Source organism: Rhineura floridana, chromosome 2 (assembly GCF_030035675.1).
Source record: "Rhineura floridana isolate rRhiFlo1 chromosome 2, rRhiFlo1.hap2, whole genome shotgun sequence".
NCBI lineage: Eukaryota > Metazoa > Chordata > Lepidosauria > Squamata > Rhineuridae > Rhineura > Rhineura floridana.
Genome location: NC_084481.1, coordinates 71,022,455 through 71,042,354, shown reverse-complemented (window position 1 = coordinate 71,042,354; position 19,900 = coordinate 71,022,455).

Below are 19,900 nucleotides of genomic sequence, written 5' to 3'. Positions count from 1 at the left end.
GGCTGTCTATTGCTTGTTTCACCGCTAATGCTATGGAAATCTCTACTGTCCTTACAGTTTCTGAGTTGGCCAATCAGGATGGCCAAATCTAAATCAACAGGAAGTTCCTGTCCACTTAAATTTTTTGTTAAAGCCACCTAAGAAAGCATTCCATAATGGCAGTACATGCAACCCTACTCGGCCATTCATCCAGTGCGGGAGGGGATTGCAGGGTTGCACCAGCTAGCCCTGACCCCAGTACCATTGTGCTCACTGGCCAGGTCCCCTCCCCAGGCAGCCACATGTTCGGCTGCAGTAAGGATGGGCCCTGTGCACATGTACCCATTCTCACTGCTGCCGATCTCATGGTTTGGAGTGTGTGTGGGTCAGGACTGTGGAGTCAGAGTCGTGGAGTCGGAGTTGGAAGCAATTTTGGGTGGAGTCAGTAGAAATGTACCGACTCCAACTTCAAAATAAAAACTTTCATAGGAATTTAGGAAAGTTTTCTTGTTCAGAAATTTTAATCAAATAAATATATTTTATGTTCTATCAATCTAGCCTGATGATTCACGTGGTGGTGATGAAATGCCTTGTGCTACCATTTTACTACAGTAAATTTGTTATTACTAGTTAATATACATTTGCCATTTATGAAGGAGTTGGAGCTGGAGTTGGAGTCGGACAGCAGAAAAATAGAGGAGTTGGAGTCAAAGGTTTGGCGTACCGACTCCACAGCCCTGGTGTGGGTAGCAGCAGGGAAGGGCTAGGTCCAGTATCCTCAGGACCTCACATATTGGGTCAACACATGAAGGGAATCATGTGACCCCCTTCATAGGTTCATCTTTTCCTGCCTAGTGATGGTGGCCACTGCAGGCAAAGCCCCAACCCCCCAATAGCATCTGCTACTTGAGCTCTATATTAAATTAAAGCATTAGGTTTTATCCACCTCAGGCCAAGAGGGCTTCTAATAGCTAATATCTTGCCTCGCATTTCGGAGTGGGTGAATCTAGAAGTCTTAATTGTACGGCAGATTAACATTGTACTCTGTGCCCAACTATTCACTCCCAAGCTGTATGCCACAGCACCTGGACCTGCAGGGAGCAGTTCAACATCATAATAAATTTATTATTATTATTATATCTTCTACCCTGATTAACCAGATAATGGATGAAGAAAGAAAGGGTGCAACTCTACAATTTAAAATTATTCCAGTAAAGAGAAACACCTGCAAATTCCAGATGAGACTGGGCCAGATTAACTCCACCAGCTTCACTCCAAGCTCAGAGGTGCATATTCTCCAGAGGTGTCTTGCCATTGAGGGCTGTATCTGTCACTACTCATCTTGGGGTTACCTTACCCAGTCTGTCCACACAGCCTGTTTGGCCCAGCTACCTGCAGCTTCAGCACATCAGGGAAGACAACAGAAGGAAAGGTTAGGAAATGGAGGCAGAAGTAAACAAGGAAGCAGAATAAGTGTTTAGTTGAGTTACAGGCTGCAATCCTAACCCCACTTCTCTGGGAGTAAGCTCCACTGAATTCAATAGGATTTACTTCATGGTAAGACATGGTTAGGATTTTGCTGTTAGTTACAATGGGTAATGGAGACTAGGGGCTCACAATTTTTGAATTTCAGCATGTTAACACTTTAATTAGATCACTTTCAAATGTTTCCTTTTCCCGCATCAAACCTCACAATGTTGCACATAGGTTTCTGCTTGACATGAATCAAAGTATACTGTCTAAGAAAATAATCCCCTAATGTAGCAATAAGTATGCCAACTTTATATTAGCACCTCTATCTCGTAGTCCCCAAGGGCCCAATATATAAGCAAACCCTTCTGTAGGTTTTGATTTGCATCAAATAACCATTAGAATTAGATGGCTGTTCCTCCCCAGATGTCTGCTTCTGTCCTTTGGGTCCTGTACAGTGAGGTGGATCATAAATATGATCTCAAGAATGTATAAACGTAGCAGACTCGCCTGGACAGAGTCTATTGCTGAGGTATCTTCAGGTTGAGCAATAGCCCAACAGTGTGGCTAACCACCAACCAGAGGAAGAAATAAGATTTTAATCTAGTGGAAATGAAAAGTAATTTTGGTTTATTTATAACTGTTTGAAGGAGATGAAAAATCAAGCAAGGTTTAGATTATTCCCAGGCTATTGAATACTTAGAACACCACAACCAACTTAATATTAGCACCTCCACAGTTCCCTAAAGCCCTGCAGATTATGCTCCAACACCAGGAATAACTAGAATTAGATGCCAGCACCTCTCCAATGTATGTTTCTGTCCTGAAGGTTCTGGATTTGTAGCTTTGTCTTTCAGGGACATGCTCAATCAGGCTTAGAAATCTTTCCAAGGCCTCTACTATAGAAGTTCTCCCAGCTCTGTCAGGACTCTGATCTCTCTTATTCACTTTCTCTCTGTCTCTTTAACATTCTCTCCCCCCTCCCAAGCACAGGCTGAAGTATTTCTTTGCATTCCTACTTTCTCCATCTTTCTCCAGTTTAATAAACCATTGCTTAGCACAGAGATGGGCAATGGTGGTTGATGCCCATTGAGACTGGTGGGGCGGAAGGCAGGGAGCCTAAGCAGTAAGTGGAGCTGTTGGATGTTGTATCTGGCGCAAGCAGATGCCCAGGATGCAGAACAGTATAGTGACAGGCTGGATGCCAGTTGAAGCAATGAGCCGGACAAGCAATAAGTTTTAAGAGTCACTTTACTGACAATATATCACAAGCTCTCTCTGTACAAACTCCTCGACCCCCACACCAACTGGCCAGATCTGCTAAGTCTTATAGATAAGGCCAGCTGGTTGCCTTGGATACTTGTCCTTGAGATCTGCACGGACTCTGTGCTTCTTGGCCTTGTAACTCTGCTGTGGAAAAATACATTCAGGCACTCTTTCTTTGCCAACACCCCCCCCCTATTTTTCCATAGCATAAACCTTTATCATTTACATTACATCTTTCATGTTTCTTCCAACTTTTGTTATCACAGTTACAGTTACATTTCTTGCAGTCACTTAAATTACATTTCTCCACATGATACATTTCTTTTCTTCAGTTTACATCAGCATCATTTGTAATACAGTTACTCCATTGCAATCTCAGCATCATTTTTATTACATTTATTTCAGCAATTATTTTTCATGATTCCCATCATCCCACTTTTTCCAGTTACTGAAGTCTATATGCTTAATGGAATTTATTTTAAATCTAACAGGTGGAATACCTTTGGTTGTTCTCTCTGATCTGCGTGGTTGTATTTCTGCCCTAGTGTCTGTGTCTGTGTCAGGCGATTCCTCAGTTTCTCTCTCAGAGCTAGAACTTGATTCACTACTGCTGCCTGTTTCTTCTTGTTTTATTGGTACTGTATCTGCCTGTTCTTGTTCATTACTAACTTCAGTGTTTCCCAACTCCACATATGTTTTCTCTTCCCAATCCTGCTCTATTGCTTGCACGCTTCTGCTTAACACCACAGACCTTTGTTTTGGCATCCAAATTCTGTAATACGTGTTTTCAAAACCCAGCATGTACCCTTTGTCTGCTCTCCTTTGCAGTTTCCCTGTCCTTTTATTTTTGGGAACATGTACCCAGCATTCTGCTCCAAACCTAATCAAATGTTTTAATCTGGGTTTTCTGTCATACAATTTCTGATAAGGAGACATTCCAGTGGCCTTATGGAATATTCTGTTTTGAATGTAAGCTGAATACAGAACACACTCTCCCCAGAAACCTTGTGTTAAAGAGGAGTCACACAGCATTGATCTTATTGAGTCCTGAAGCAACCTGTTCCAGCGTTCAGCTAACCCGTTCTGATGAGGACTATAAGGGGCTGTTAACTCCTGTTTTATCCCTCTTTTATCTAAGTATTCAGTAAAAGAGTGTCCTGAAAACTCTCCTCCTTGATCTGATCTTATTCTCTGTATTTTGACACCAAACTGCACTTCAATTTTTGTAATAAATCTTTTCAGTTTCTCTGCAGCTTCACTTTTAGCTTTTAGTAAATAAACAGTGCAGAATTTTGAAAAATCATCAACTATTGTCAGGAAATATCTTGCACCCCCCTGAGTAGGTTGAAATGGCCCCACTAAGTCCACGTGTATTAATTGATAAGGTGCATTTGTACAGGGCATGGCTTCTTTGTTCTTAGCAGCCACAACTGCCTTAGTTTGTTTACACACGTGGCAGTCTACATATTTTTCACAGTTTCTCAATGTCACATCATTACTGTTCTCTGTTGTTTTCACCACATTTTCATATCCTATATGGCCTAGTTTTCTGTGCCATAAATGAACACAATTATTATGGGGTTTCTCATTAGCACACATGAGTACATGATTTGTTTGTTTCACGTGTAAGAAGAACAATGAGTTCCTTACTATTCCTTTCATGAATATTTTTTCACCTCTCATAATATGCACTGAACCCCTTTTGAACATTACATTGAACCCCATTTCATTGAGTTTTGACACAGCCATAATGTTGCATTCAATATCAGGAACAAACAGCACATCAGTCATAATGGTATTGAAACCTGCTAATTTCACTGTACCCCTACTTTTGATCTGTTTCTTAGATCCATCAGCCATTATTACATGATCCTCTACGTCACAAAATGTATGAAACATAGATTTATCTTTGATTATACTATTTGTTGCCCCACTGTCAATTGCCCATAAATCTTTACAGTTATTTCCCTGCTCATTGTTAATACATTGCTTATTCTTACTAGCATAGATCACCTGTACACATGGTTTTCTTCCTCTTTCTCTTCCTCTTGCTTCACAATTCCTTTGAAGATGTTGCTTGGAACCACAAAAATAACATGCCTTTTGTCCATACAGTCTCTCTTGTGCTGCTTTGTTGTTCAGCTTTCCCAAGTTGTGTTTAGACTCAGTCCTTTCTTGCTTTGCCATTTCCTGCCTCCTTTGGAATTCTTGTAAAAGTTTTCCTTCTATATAATCCATATTGAGATTGGCATCGTCCATTGCTTCCAAAGAGCTCACCAGACTATCATAACTTGAATCTAGTGAAGATAATGTGATATACACTTTTTGCGTTTGAGAATGTTCAATTTCACGTTCTGACAACTCAGTAAACAGTCTGTTTATTTCCAACAAATGCTCTGACATGGTTGTATCTCCAGATAAGCGCATCTGATACAATCTTCTGGCAAGATATATTTTAGAACTAGCAGTCTTTTTCACATGAATATTTCTTAAAGTTTCCCAGGTTTCCTTAGCTGTTGTTGCATCACGCACGTGCAGTAATTGAGAATCATCAATAGAAAGAACAATTAACGCCTTTGCCCTCTCATCCAGCCTTCTCCAATCTGCTGGAATAGGCACCCCGGTGGGTGGGTCTTCTGCGATAGCTTTCCACAGGTCTTCTTTCACTAGAAAAGCCTGCATTCTCTGTTTCCAAGTGCCATAATTTTTCCCTGTCAGCCTTCCCAAGGGAATCCCGGCCGATAACGTAACAGACATACTTTCACTTTTCACAGTTCACCGCCTTTGTAATTAGAGCTTCTCACCTCTGTCCTTCAGTTAGGTTTTTTTTTTTTCCCAGGGCTCTCTCACAGCTTTCAGCTCAGCTTTCGGTTTCTCCGTCTCTCTGCTGTTTTACTCGCTGGTCTGCAGTTCTGGCTTTTCTCTGCCGCTTTTCTGCAATCCTCAGCACCAGGTAATCCTCAGCACCAGGTAACCATCCTCTGCTACCACTTGTTGGATGTTGTATCTGGCGCAAGCAGATGCCCAGGATGCAGAACAGTATAGTGACAGGCTGGATGCCAGTTGAAGCAATGAGCCGGACAAGCAATAAGTTTTAAGAGTCACTTTACTGACAATATATCACAAGCTCTCTCTGTACAAACTCCTCGACCCCCACACCGACTGGCCAGATCTGCTAAGTCTTATAGATAAGGCCAGCTGGTTGCCTTGGATACTTGTCCTTGAGATCTGCACGGACTCTGTGCTTCTTGGCCTTGTAACTCTGCTGTGGAAAAATACATTCAGGCACTCTTTCTTTGCCAACAGGAGCCAGAGCCAATGACATTCAGAGCCAGCTAATTCTAGTTTGATCCCCCTCCCCCTCCCTCCTGAGTTCTACAACATGCAACACTGAGACTAAAGAGGAGAAGGAAGCTGACAGCCAGTGCCACCCCCTAGAGTGGTTTTATGTAGGAAGAAAGACATACAGAGGCTGGCTGAGGTCAGACTGAGGTTGGTGGGGCAGTGCTCCTTTTGCCCTAATGGACTATCCTCCACTGGCGATGGGGAATATATGGCCCTCTAGATGATGCTGGACTCCAACTCTCATCAACCCCAGTCAGAACTGGAGCAATGGACAGGAATTGTGGGAGTTGTACTCTGGTTTCCTACCTCTGGCTTAGCAACTTGGTAGGAAGAGGGATAGCTTGGTGAGAGGGAGTGCTTGTCTCATATGATCCCAAGTATCTCTCTGGTTCTTGTTGATATTATTACAGTATTTTATTATTGTTATTGTATTAGTAACGTGTCAGCTTTTTATTTCTTCTTGTTATCTTTATTAACTTATTTTTTTTAAGGAATAAAATAGCTGCCATTCTGGGAACTTGTTAATGGGCAAGGTATACATAATCATCATCATTGTCATTGCCACCACACCAAAGAAGACTCGTGACACATACATGGAATAATGTTATATTTATTAAAATATAATATAAACACATAATCAATCAAATTCAAATCAACCAATTAATTGATTTCAAATACTTCGGGCAGGTGAGGCTCAACCTAGCTGTGAGGGAATAGACCCTCCAATACAGAAGACAAGTCAGTCACATCGGACTGCAACTCCCAGTCAAGGATGTGGGAAAACTTTTCCCTCCTTGCTATTGGAGTCAGGTATGTGGTTCCAACCTCTGCATCCTGGCCCCGCCATACAGGCGTTCACCATGATGCGCAAGCCGGTCCCACGAGGACACTCCCCAGATCCACACCAGACATTAAGCCCTGATGGTTCCCTAGGGAGTGCCCTTTACCAGAATGCCTCAACCGCCTCAAATTTAACCCCAATTACCTCACCTGCCCGAATTCCATGCCACAAGAGGGGATCAGCTGAAGCTTGTTCCCCTAACCCAAAGAAAACAAAGCTCCCAAACCCAACCTAAATTCTTCAATAACAAATCGCACCCACACTCTGAAAGATGGACGCCATCATCTTAAAACAACTGTGGAGAATGAAACTGAATCCTGTCATGAAGAATGAAAGCCCCAAGAGACAAAACTAGGTCCCCAACCTGTCCATTTACCCACTTTCTAGACCTATCAATCCTGTTGGGGTGCAGCACACCCCTCCAAACTCTACTCACCAGCATATCAGACCATACTAAATGGGATCTGGATACAACTGGATGAGCCCGGTGAAATCCTGAGTGACCTTGAGCAGCAAATCCATACCTGGTCGCTGCACCGAGTCATTCTCCCCCAAATGAACTACCAAGACAAAGGGCTGGTCAGCCGAAGACATGATTCGGCTCCCCAAAGGCATCAGTGCATCCCACAGCAAGCCCACTGAGCCTCCCAGCTAACTGTTGCAGTAGCAGAAAGCTGCAGCTACATCTCAGCAAGAGACGAGAAGGCCCTCCGGTGAGCCCAAATTAGAATAGAATGGCCACAGAGGACGATCCTCACAGGGACTGGAAGGCTCCGCACACCTAAGGAAAAACAAAAACAACAAAAGATGTTAGGATTAATACCTGACATATGACTTAAAAGCGGAAGAACGCCACCTGCTAATAGTCTGGACTGGATATCATCCACGCTTATGCTGACGAGGGCTGTGGCCGTGGCCACCCCAATCTGAAAGAATGCAGCCCATAGACTCCAGCATCGCAACCACTGGCCAACAAGGCCTGCCGAACAACAGCCCAAAACTGAAACTGAGTCAGGGCAGAACCATCCGCATGTATAAAGAGATAACGCTGGCCCATAGGCCTGATAGACAGAAACTGACGCACTGCAGAAACAGGGCACAATTCAGGAACCTGGCAATTGTGTAAAGATACCATACTGCCACGGCCCTTTTGATCAGTCTTAGAGACTCGAAGGGAGAACCTCACTAAATCAGCACCTAACGTGCAATCGCCAGAGCAGAAGGCTCGATAGGACACATCATGCTTCGAGGAAACTAATACTTCACTAGGGCGAAAAGCACCACAGAACATCATCAGAGTTACTGCAGCGAAAGGTGCAACTCATACTGGGATGAGCACATAGAATTAAACAAAGGCAGGATCTGGAGGAGGACATCGGGCTTGATTGGCCTCCTCCAGTCAGCGGACCTGTGGGTGGAACGCGACCGACCCTGAAGTACCATTCTGACCCTAAAATCTACAGAATGATCCTGCAATCCTCTTGCCTTGGAAATAAAGGCCAGTGCAGAGAGGTGTCCAGCGATAGTTGTAACAGAAATATTTTGCCCTTTTAAATAAAGCAGAAATTGCAGCAAATGAAATACAGGAATTGGCCAAGCAAAAGGCCGAGCATTATGAGCTTGAAACACCTGGAATTTTCCAAAAGCACACTGGTAGGCTCCCTGAATGCTGGGGGCAAGGGCAGAGGCTATGGTGACCCCCACTTCTAATTTCAAGGCTCCACAGGAAAGGGGGTAACACTGTCTCATATGCCAGAATACGACCTGAACTCATGCCCACGAAGGCGGCGGCCGCTGCCGCTCCAGTTTGAAAGGAATGCAACGCATACTTTCCTGCATCTCGCCACAGGCCTGTAAGGGCCCCCCAAACGTGAGGCCAGCATTGCAATTGGGTTAGGCCGGATCCATTGAGACGTATGAACAGGTAACGCTGGCTGGTAAACTCAAACTCATAATCGATAACTGAACATCCTCTTTAGTATCAACATCACATATAAAAATGACCTACAAAAAATACAAGAAAAATCATAACAAATATAGCAAACTGAAGAAGATATGCCCTAGGCTTCAATAATAATAATAATAATAATAATAATAATAATAATAATAATAATAATAATAATAATAATAATAATAATAATAATAAATTAATACAACTCAGACATCAACCTTATTTTAAAACATAGTAAAAAAAAAACCAACGCATGCATTTTAATTAGGAGCTATGACTTCTGAAATTTACAAAAAAAGCAATTCTGCTTAAAATACAATATTTTCCACACACAAAATAGTTGTGTAAACTAAATAACAGTTACTAGGAAGTAAATGTATATTGTGTAAGTCATCCTACTATAATGATCTGAAGTGTTAATAAAGTCTAATGCACCGTGATTTCTCTGCAAAGTTGCAGAGAAACAGTTCATTTGAGATTCCTTCAAATATGTTACTTTCAAAAACCAAGATTACTAAGTCTGCTTTTCTCTGATGAAGCATTGAACACTTGTATGGTGTCAGTGCATGTGTCAAGGTTTAGAATGAATTTTCACACACAGCTGTAGATGCACCAAAGGTGAGTCCTGCAGCATATAGAGTGTACATGCGTGGAAAGGTTTCCTTGTACATGTACAATGTTTTAGTAAGTTTGTGAGCAGTGAGTTTAGTTCTCCTGAGGCAGTTGCTTCCCAGAACTAACTACTCCAGTCTCCTTTGCCATGCCAGGAAAGCAATTAAGAGAAGTTTCACTTTAAAAATTAAATTAATACCTATAAACATCACTTTTCATAAGGAAATGCTTGACGGCACATCACATAGGAACTATACATCTCTCCAAACTACAAGTGCTAGAATCAACTGTACAAGCACACAATTTCTGTTCTACAGAAAGGCTCTGGGCCAGCCAACTAACACTGCTCTTGATGGCTCTACCAGCCAATCTCACATGCCCTATTTTGGTAGCATATATGTTTCCATGAGAAAAGTTAAATAAGGTGAATTATAATGATCATTTGCACAGTTGGGTAGAGGTCCAAAACCGTTGCAATTAAGGCTCTAGACACTTTTTTCCCCAGATCATTTTAAAATGGAACCAGCTTGAAAGGATTGAAAGGATATATTTTTCAACTTTTTTAACAAATTAGGGAAGAAATGCCCTCCAGATACACATGCACACACAACTTTCTAGGTCCCCATTGCCTGTGCCTAGTAAGGTCTCATTAGGCTTCCTGGGCCTTGGAGAGCCAGCTCACTCACCTCTCTGTTTCTTCTCAGGTCCTGCCCTGGACTGGGCTAGGCTGCTGTACAGATGCACTAATAGCACCCACCACCTACAGAGGCTGCCTGAGCACTACAGGGGAGGGGGAGATCCTCTGCACTGCATCACAATACTGTCCTTCCCACCTTGCCTTCCTCCAATTGCAAACCCTGAGGTTGGCCAACTCCCTCCCCCATCCATCAAGATTGTGTTCACTTCATCCACACTTTTAACTCTTATATTTGTTGTGCTTGCATTCCCTTGGTGACTTTGCCCTGCCACTCCCTTGGGATGCTTAAACTTTATTTCTAAAAGCTCAACTGAAGTTTTAAATTACTGAAATGCTAGAAATTTGGGGATTGAAGGAAAATTTCATTTGGGGGGCAATGCCCTGATTTGCCCCCCCTCTGTCACCACGCCCCAGCTTGTACATAAACCCAAAAAAGGGTGTACCAACGGTTTGACATTCCACATTCCCATCTAGATTCATATGCCTCCTCCTATTGAAAGCTGGCATGAAAGAGACACTCTCTCCAGTTTTTTTTTCCATTTGTGCTATTGGATATTAGCTTAAAATCCCATGACTTGTGACTCGCCAAACTCAAAGCAACCCATCATTAATGCTCTGCTTTCATTATCCCAGGCCAGCAGCCAAATCAGGAGGTTTATAATGCATTGGTGGGCTGACGTATATAACTGGTACTGGTGAACTGCACAAGACTGGGTACACATTATGGGCGGAATCCAACTAAACATTTATGCTAGCACACCATTTAGCTGCACAATGTAACTTTCTTGCCCTTTCCTCTCCCATGCCCCTGTGCCCCCCTAAATCTGGTCCAGGGGTTCCCTCGACTCTCCAGGGTGGAGCAAGGGGGTGCACAGGGAGAGAAGAGGGTGGGGAAGATACACTGCACAGTTAAAAGTCATTGCACTAGTGTAACAGTTTCGTTGGTACCACTCCATGTCACTAGAGCTGGCCCTACCATTAGGCAGAGTAAGGCAGCTGCCTCTGGTAGTTGATTTGGGGCATCCTGAAAGGGCAGACAATTGTTAGTTCTTTGAGTGGGTTGGATGCAGATAAAATTAGTTTAACTTAGTTCCCATTGAAATGAGATCATTAATTAATAACTAATTTCTCCCACTGTTTTCATTATTAGAATGAATGTACCATGCAGTCCTACATATGTATGTATACTCGGAAGATGAAAAGTATGCTCTGTATACTCAGTTCAATGGGACACTCCCAGGTAAATATGTACAGGATTGCAGTCTTCATCTGGATTGAGTCTGTTGCATTTTTACTGTCAGAACCGGGGGACAGGGCTTGTGGGATTTTCTGGCTCAGGTGCCAATATATCTTGGCTGGCCTCGGATGCTGTGCACCTTGACTTGGGGAGGTGGGATGCCATTTGCTGCTCCGCGTCAGGCAGCAAAATGTCTTGAGTTGGCTCTGACTATGTGCAGTAAATACATGTAAGGTATTGCTAGTGCCTTCTTGAGGCTTCATTAATGTCAATAGTGCATTTAAAAAGATTATCCCTCTCCTCAGAGGGTCAATTACCCTTTTTGCAACAGAAAAAAACACACCAAGGCACATACTGACTTTCAATATTTCTTTTGGCAATTCTAAACCAGTGCAGTCTAAGCTAATATCTAAAGGAGAACGAGAGATCTGTCAACTCACCTTCCCCCTCCCCACCATCCTTAACACTTATTTCACCGGAATTGTGGCAGTGTTACTGCTCACAGCACCTCAGTTAAGAGTGTGTCAGCACTTCCATTATGAAAGTTCTATTTTCAGGACCTAAGAACTTGGCTGTAAATACTTGCTGAGGAGAAGAATGTGAACAATCTTGTATTGTGAACTTTTTTGGGGGGGGTAACTCTTTCTTTAAGTGATATGACTTTAAAAAGAAGAAGAAAATTAAGCAAACCCAAACTTAAATCTGGTAAGCCACAGTAATAGGATTTAGGTGACTGAGCTCTTGTCAGGTTTGATTCACACAACCGTTGAGCAGATACAGCCATCAGATTTCTTGTCGGCCCAGAGTGCACAGTTACTACTAAGGGCCAGGTTTGGAGTTGGGGGAAGTTCCAAAAATGGGTGGTTATATCTGATAAAGATGAGTGAATATGTCAGTTCCAGTTTATCTCAGTTTCTGATTTTTAAAATCTTAAATTAACTTCTCCAAATTTTCACATCACTTTGTGATTTTTTAAAAAGTCTTTATGAAAATTCATCAGCATTTTAGTGCAAATTTCTCCTAATATATCCAATTCTGTATGCAATTTTGCCTAATATGCATATTTTTGCAAAGCAATTTCCCCTGAAATAATGTACCTTTGTACATCATTGTCACGAATATATGCATTTTTGTGCACACTTTACACTAGTATACGCATTACTTGGCTGGAGAACTGCATTGCAACATTCAGAAAAGTGTGCGTTTTGAAGCGTGGCTGTGTTTTGGTTCCCGTATTGTTTTGGAAAAATGTGAATTAGGTAAGTTCACCTTTAAATGCAAACTGAATCAGGTTTCTCCCCCTTACATGACATGGCAGCATCCAAATAGTAGCAGAGCACTTGGTAAAGTCATCCCATAATCCTGTTTACTATGAGCGAACTGCAGTCTGACACTACTTGAAGCGTGGCTAGGCATGCGGTTAGTGCAAGCTGGGTGACCTGGCCATCAATCAGCTTAAATGTAAGAGATCTTGTTTAACTGGCTTGCAGAATAAGCTTCCCCTACAGGACCGAATGGATATGAAGTATGATTAATGCCACTTGATGTCATTCACTCCAGCCCTGAATTAGGTAGGCTGCAGATTGGAAAACCCCCAGAGCCGAAAGCTTTACAGCACTGGCTTGGGTCCAGAGTTGTATAGAACAGAATTCTGCTCCCAAGGGAAGAAGAGGAAGCCTTTAAGTCTCCTGTGTACCTTAAAATCTGCTCTGAAGGGTTGGGAAACCCTCCAGGATAGCATGGGAGGTATCACTGGGGGTTGCAAGAAAGGGGGGAGAAGGGAATCAGCTGAAATAGCCTCCTCCACAGGAGTGTCCTGTTCACAGAGCAGGAGCGTCTGCTGGGTCCAACCCACTTCTGCGGATAAGCAGGCATGGATCTAACCCTTTGAGAAAGTGCTAATAATAAGAAAGTTATCACTGACTTTTGCTCAGGAAAAAATTTAGGCCAGGTTTCCATGTTCAACCTTAAGTGGACTGTGGAATTATGGTAGATGAATAGGTCAGGCTGATCAGAATCTAATAAATCCTGATGTATCCCAGCCTGTTTCATGAGCATTCATTCTGATATGCTTGTCCAAAGCTTACACAATGGTTAGATTCTGCCCGATCTTTATTATTTGTTCTGATTTGCTGGGTGGGGGACAGGGTTACATGTCTTTTTGTTAATCATTCATTCATCCCATACTTTTCAATGCATTTCCTTGTTACTCTCCAAACTGCAAAAAGTCTGCTTTCTTTTTAAAGTGGGTTTGTTGTGCCAAGGCAACAGAGCTTTAATCCCCTTTAACCTAAACCTAAAGTTTCAGTTTCAGAATGTGCTGGAATACCTGCTGCAATATACTGACAGTCTGGAAGTGTCCAGTATCTCTGGTTTGACCTGCAGTCCCTGTCATAGCTGCCATTGGGAACATTGCAAACACATTGCAAGCATTTGTTTGGTGAGTACATTAAGAAGACTCTTTGTCTTCTTTGTTCAAGTGCATTAAACTGCCCTGGGTGTTTTGATTCATTTCCAGCTTGCCACCCATCTCATGGCTTTTAGAGAATATTCACATTTTTCTCAGGCAGAATTTTATTTTTTTAAAAAAATAAAAAAATTGTATTTCTGTCATATCCTGCTATTCTCAGTAAGGTGATGGGTGAGGCACAACCTTAGGGTTCAGTGAGTTGCTTTTGATTTAATCACATTGCTTCACGCAACTTATCTGCAGGTAGCAGGAGATAAATAGCTGACAAGTTGATTCTCAAAAGTTCAAAAGCATTTTGAATAAGCTGCATATCTGTGTATGTTGAGGTTGCCCTTAAGATGCTTGAATTTATGCAACCAGCCCTTACTCGGCAATATGCTATAACTCTTGTTGACCTTAGCAGTTGCCATATTGCTCATCCACTTTTATGTAGCTGGGGTGTCAACATTCAGGGAAAGTAAACAGAGTTTATAGGCACAGTTCATGTTGAGGTCAGAACCAAACTTATCCTTTCAAAAGCAACCAGTCATGATCAATCAAGACCTTATGTATAGAGATGATTCTCATGAGCCATTTTCTTACCATATGGTATGAACCAGAAGTTCATGAAGCTGTCCCCAAGCTTGGATCCCTGGCCAACACACATGGAACAACCCATATTTTTAAGGCTTGTAGAACAGAGATGCATTATAGGTTGATTTCTCCAAGATTTGGATCTGTGTAGATCCCACATCTCAGGGCCTAACTTCACTCAACTTTAAATGTGTTGCTTGAAATGACATCAGGGTTATTGGGTTTTTTTAAATTGAAAGAGTGGTGTCGGAGATCCAAATCCAGACCACAGTGGAGATGGAAGAGAGGTTTAACCCATCTCTCCCCCTGCAATCATGAAGGGAAGAAGCATCACCTGGCACAGCACATAGCAAGAATAAAAAACACCCTTCTGTTGGCACCAATGGGAGGTTTTTTTAAAAAATATTGCTGTTTATCTTGGTTTTTTTTTTAGGATCTCAGCAGCAAAGGGAAATTTTAAGTGTTTTTTCCTGTGCTTCGAAATGCTTCCTGTGCTTTGAAATGAAAGCAGAACAGAAGAAGAGACACGCAGACTGTACTGCCAACTTTTGATATGAAACTTGTGAGTTGGACACAAATATTGTTTATTATTATTATTATTATCATCATCATCATCATTATTATTATTACTATTATTACTATTATTTCTTTATTTCTTTATTTAATTAATTTAATTAATTTGTATCCCGCCCCTCCTCCTAGCAGGAGCCCAGGGTGGCAAACAAGGCACTAAAAACACTTTAAAACATCATAAAAACAAATCTTAAAATACATTAAGACAAAACAGCATTAAAATAATTTAATTTTTTTTTAAAAGGGTTAAAAACATTATTAAAAACATATTAAGCAATTCTGACACAGACACAGACTGGGATAGCTCTCAACTTAAAAGGCTTGTTGAAAAAGAAAAGTCTTCAAAAGGCACCGAAAAGATAGCCTGCCTAATATTCAAAGGGAGGGAATTCCACAGGGTAGGTGCTGCCACACTAAAGGTCCGTTTCCTATATTGTACAGAACGAACCTCCTGATAAGATGGTATCTGCAGGAGGTCCTCACCTGCAGAGTGCAGTGATCAACTGGGTATGTAAGGCATAAGATGGTCTTTCAGGTATTCTGGTCCCGAGCTGTATAGGGCTTTGTACACCAAAACTAGAACCTTGAACTTGGCCCGGTAACAAATGGGCAGCCAGTGCAATTCTTTCACTAGCGGGGTGACATGTTGGTGATACCCTGCCCCAGTGAGCAGTCTCGCCGCCTCATTTTGCACCAGCTGCAGCTTCCAGACCAACCTCAAGGGCAGCCCCACATAGAGCGCATTACAGTAATCCAGCCTGGAGGTTACCAGTGCGTGGACAACAGTGGTCATACTATCCCAGTCCAGAAACAGCTGCAGCTGTCTCACCAGCTGAAGCTGGTAAAAGGCACTCCTAGCCACTGAGGTCACCTGGGTCTCTAGCGACAAAGATGGATCCAGGAGCATCCTCAGGCTACGGACCTGCTCTTTCAGAGGGAGTACGACCCCATCCAAAGCAAGCAACTGACCAATTATCCGAACTCGGGAACCACCAACCCACAGCGCCTCCGTCTTGGTAGGATTCAGACTCAGTTTATTGGACCTCATCCAGCCCACCACTGAGTCCAGGCAGCAATCCAGGACTTGCACGGCCTCTCCTGATTCAGATGTTATGGAGAAATAGAGCTGGGTATCATCAGCATACTGCTGACACCTCACCCCAAAGCTCCTGAGGACTGCTCCCAAGGGCTTCATATAGATGTTAAACAGCATGGGGGACAAGATGGTACCCTGCGGCACCCCACAGCACAGCTGTCAGGGGGCTGAAAGACAGTCACCCAATGCTATTCTCTGAGAACGACCCTGAAGATAGGATCGGAACCACTGTAAAACAGTGCCTCCAATACCCATCTCACCAAGTCGGCCCAGAAGGATACCATGGTCAATGGTATCAAAAGCCACTGAGAGATCAAGTAAGAATAACAGGGTCACACTCCCCCTGTCCTTCTCCTGATAAAGGTCATCCATCAGGGCGACCAAGGCTAATTCAGTCCCATAACCAGGCCTGAACCCAGACTGGGATGGGTCAAGATAATCTATTTCATCCAAGAGTACTTGCAATTGCTGCGCCACAACCCTCTCAATCACCTTCCCTAAAAAGGGGGTATTTGCAACTGGTTGGTAGTTGTCACAAACCAATGGGTCCAGGGTGGGCTTTTTCAGGAGTGGTCGAATCACCGCCTCTTTCAAGGCAGCTGGAACCACTCCCACCCGCAATGATGTGTTGACTACACCCTGGATCCACTCAGTCAGACCCCCTCGGCAAGCTTTAATAAGCCAAGAAGGGCAAGGGTCAAGAAGTCAGGTTGCTGGCCGCATCATCGCAAGCACCTTGTCCACGTCATCAGGCCGCATCAACTGTTTCCAAGAAATTGCAGCAGAAGTTGCACTGGACACCTCATTGGAGACTACAGTATATGTAGATAGGGCATCAAGACAGCTATGGAGGTGAGCAACTTTACCCTCGAAGTGCCTTGCAAACAAATCACAGTGGGCCTCCGATGGGTCTAAGACTCCATTTCCTGGAGTTGATGTCAACAGACCCCTGACAATACGGAAAAGCTCCACCGGACGGCTACTTGAGGATGCGATGGAGGCAGAGAAGTGGGCCTTCTTCACCGCCCTCACCGCCACACAGTAGGCACGGTTATGATGTTTTACTTGTGCCCAATCAGCCTCACAGCACGTCTTTTGCCACTTGTGCTCTAGCCGTTGTCCAGCCTGTTTCATTGTCCTTAGCTCACTGGTGTACCAAGGTGCAAGCCGGGCTCCACAGTTCTGGAGAGGGGGTTCGGGGGCAACCGTGTTGAGAGCCCGACGCGCCTTGCTGTTCTACAGTGTGACAAGGGCTTCAACAGGGTCACCTGCTCTATCTACTGGGAACTCCCCCACCAAGGTTAATAAGACTATACTCCTTTAAATGCTTACCTGGGTATAGGGAAGGGGAAGAAATTTTGTTCACTTTGCATTTAAAACTGAATCTGTCAAATTCAAACTTTCCAAAACAGTATCAGAACCGAAACACAACCTTCTTTCAAAATGAGCACTGATCCAAATTTTTCAATGCCGTTCTCCAACCCAGCAATGTTTACAAAAAGCCATATATTAGTGGGAAAGTTGCAAGAAACTGGATATAGCCATTACGATAACATATAAAAATGCATTATATGGGGAGAAATTGCTTGCAAAAAGGTGTACTGTAGTCAAAACTGCCTAGAAAAATGTACTGATTAGGAGAAATATGCACTAAAATGCCGATGAATTTTCATTAGGATTTTCTGAAAACAACACACATATCTCTGCAGAAATGTGGAGAACTGAATTTAAGACTGGAAAAATTAGAAACTGAGGGAACCAGAACTGACAGGTCCTTCCATCCCTACGTGAACTCAACAGGACTTACTCCTCAGTAAACATACATAGGATTGCCCTATAGAAGTAAGACACCTGTGTATCACATCAAGGTTTAGCAGACGGGTAAGAAAATATCTGCATCCATGGACACAAAAATATTTATTATTTATTTGATTCAGTTTATGAATCCATTGCCATAAAATATCATGAAGCAGTTTCAAAAAGATCAGCAATTAAAAAAAACAATTCCATATATGCAAACAATGAACAATAATTTCATATGTAAAAGAAATTTCAAAAATACGAGAAATTGTCCATTACGGTTGTGGTATATGAAGTGGGAGTTGTCTTTGAGGTTGCTCCTATCTTTATTTATTCATTACCATATACCAAAACTGGTTTCATGCTGACTTACAGTTGGTTTGCATTGCTATTGTTGCACTAAAGAAGGTTTAGGCTGCAATCCCATCCATGCTTAACTGGGAGTCAGTCCCACTGAACTCAGTGGAGCTAACTCCCAAGGAAGTGTGGACAGGATTGCAGCCTTAGTGGTGTCAACCTCTGCTGATGGATAGGGCCTGGAGCAACTACCCCCCCAGAGTGGCCTAGTACAAATAATCAGGGCATAGTGCCATCTGCTACAGTAACTCTTGTTGACAGATGTCACCATTGTTGGACAGTCACTGTAATACATGACATTTCTATTTTGACCTAAAATTGATTGCTTTACCTTTTGAAAAAAGACTAGCAAATACCTATGCTAATCAAGAGGTATCAAGTCACTCAGGTCACCATCAAACTGCCAAGGTCTGCATCATTTAGGCAGCAAAACACTCTTCAAGTATATCTCAGAAGGGCCGAATCTGTACCAAAAATATAGAGCACAGCATTTTTTTATTACCTACCAACTGGATATTTGCCCAACAAGCTTTTGTTACTGAATTTCTGTCTGGAAAAAGAGGGAAGGGAGAAGGAAGACACAAAAATAAAAATTAGCAAGGATCAAGCAAATATTAGCTAAAGAAAAAGGTATGTGAATTACATTTTGGTTTTTTTAAAATAGTCAACTATAAAATCAGCTTCTGGATACATAACACCTCTGCCTTTTCAGGATTCAGCTTCAGGTTTTTTGCTCACATCCAGCCTTATGCTAAGAGATGCTCATCAAATAAACAACATAAGGCACCTTTAAATGACAAGACAGCTTCCTTCTCAGTAAGCACCTATGGAACTGCACTTTGAGCTGTCTTGATGTCAAAAACTAGTAGGTGCTCATAGTCTTTCATATATGACTTTTCATTGACATAAAATTGTTGACTTTTCAAGCTGCAATTGTCCTTAACCTTACAGCTGTCATAGGTGGCCAGTAAAAATATCCAAATATGTTCTGAGGTAAGAAACATCTGTGGAAAGACATCCTCCAGGACACAAAGGAGCTGCTATTAGAAATTCACCAAAGAAACTGAGAGGGAAAACAAGAATCTACCATTTGCAGGTTCAGCTTTTCAAGGGACTTCTGGATCTGCTGCTACACATTTTACTTGGCCAATGTAAAAATAGTACAGTAGGGCCCCACTCATACGGTGGGTTAGGTTCTGGACCCCCACTGTAAAGCGAAATCCGCTGTAAAGCGGAACTCATTGAATAGAATGGCGTGCGATGCCCAAAAGCCGCCGTAAAAGCGGAACAAGTGCTGTATGAGTGGGGCTTTAGTCTACTTGCGTCTAATTGAGACCACTGTATTAGTGAATCGCTATAAAGCGAAGCACCGTAAAGCGGGGCCCTACTGTATCTCTCACTCCCCTAAGATGATAGAATATACATTTCCCTTACATGCTTCAAGATGTGAACATTTCAGGGCACATGTAGTAAGACTTGGAAATGCATTTTATTGAACATGGTGAGATTTACTTGTAAGTTGACATGTATAACATTGGGGTGCGCATCAATGATTCTACTTTTCCTCATTGCTCAGGGCTATGAAAAATGCTGTCTTCAACCTGACAGCCTGAAATCTAATGATCAATAGCCA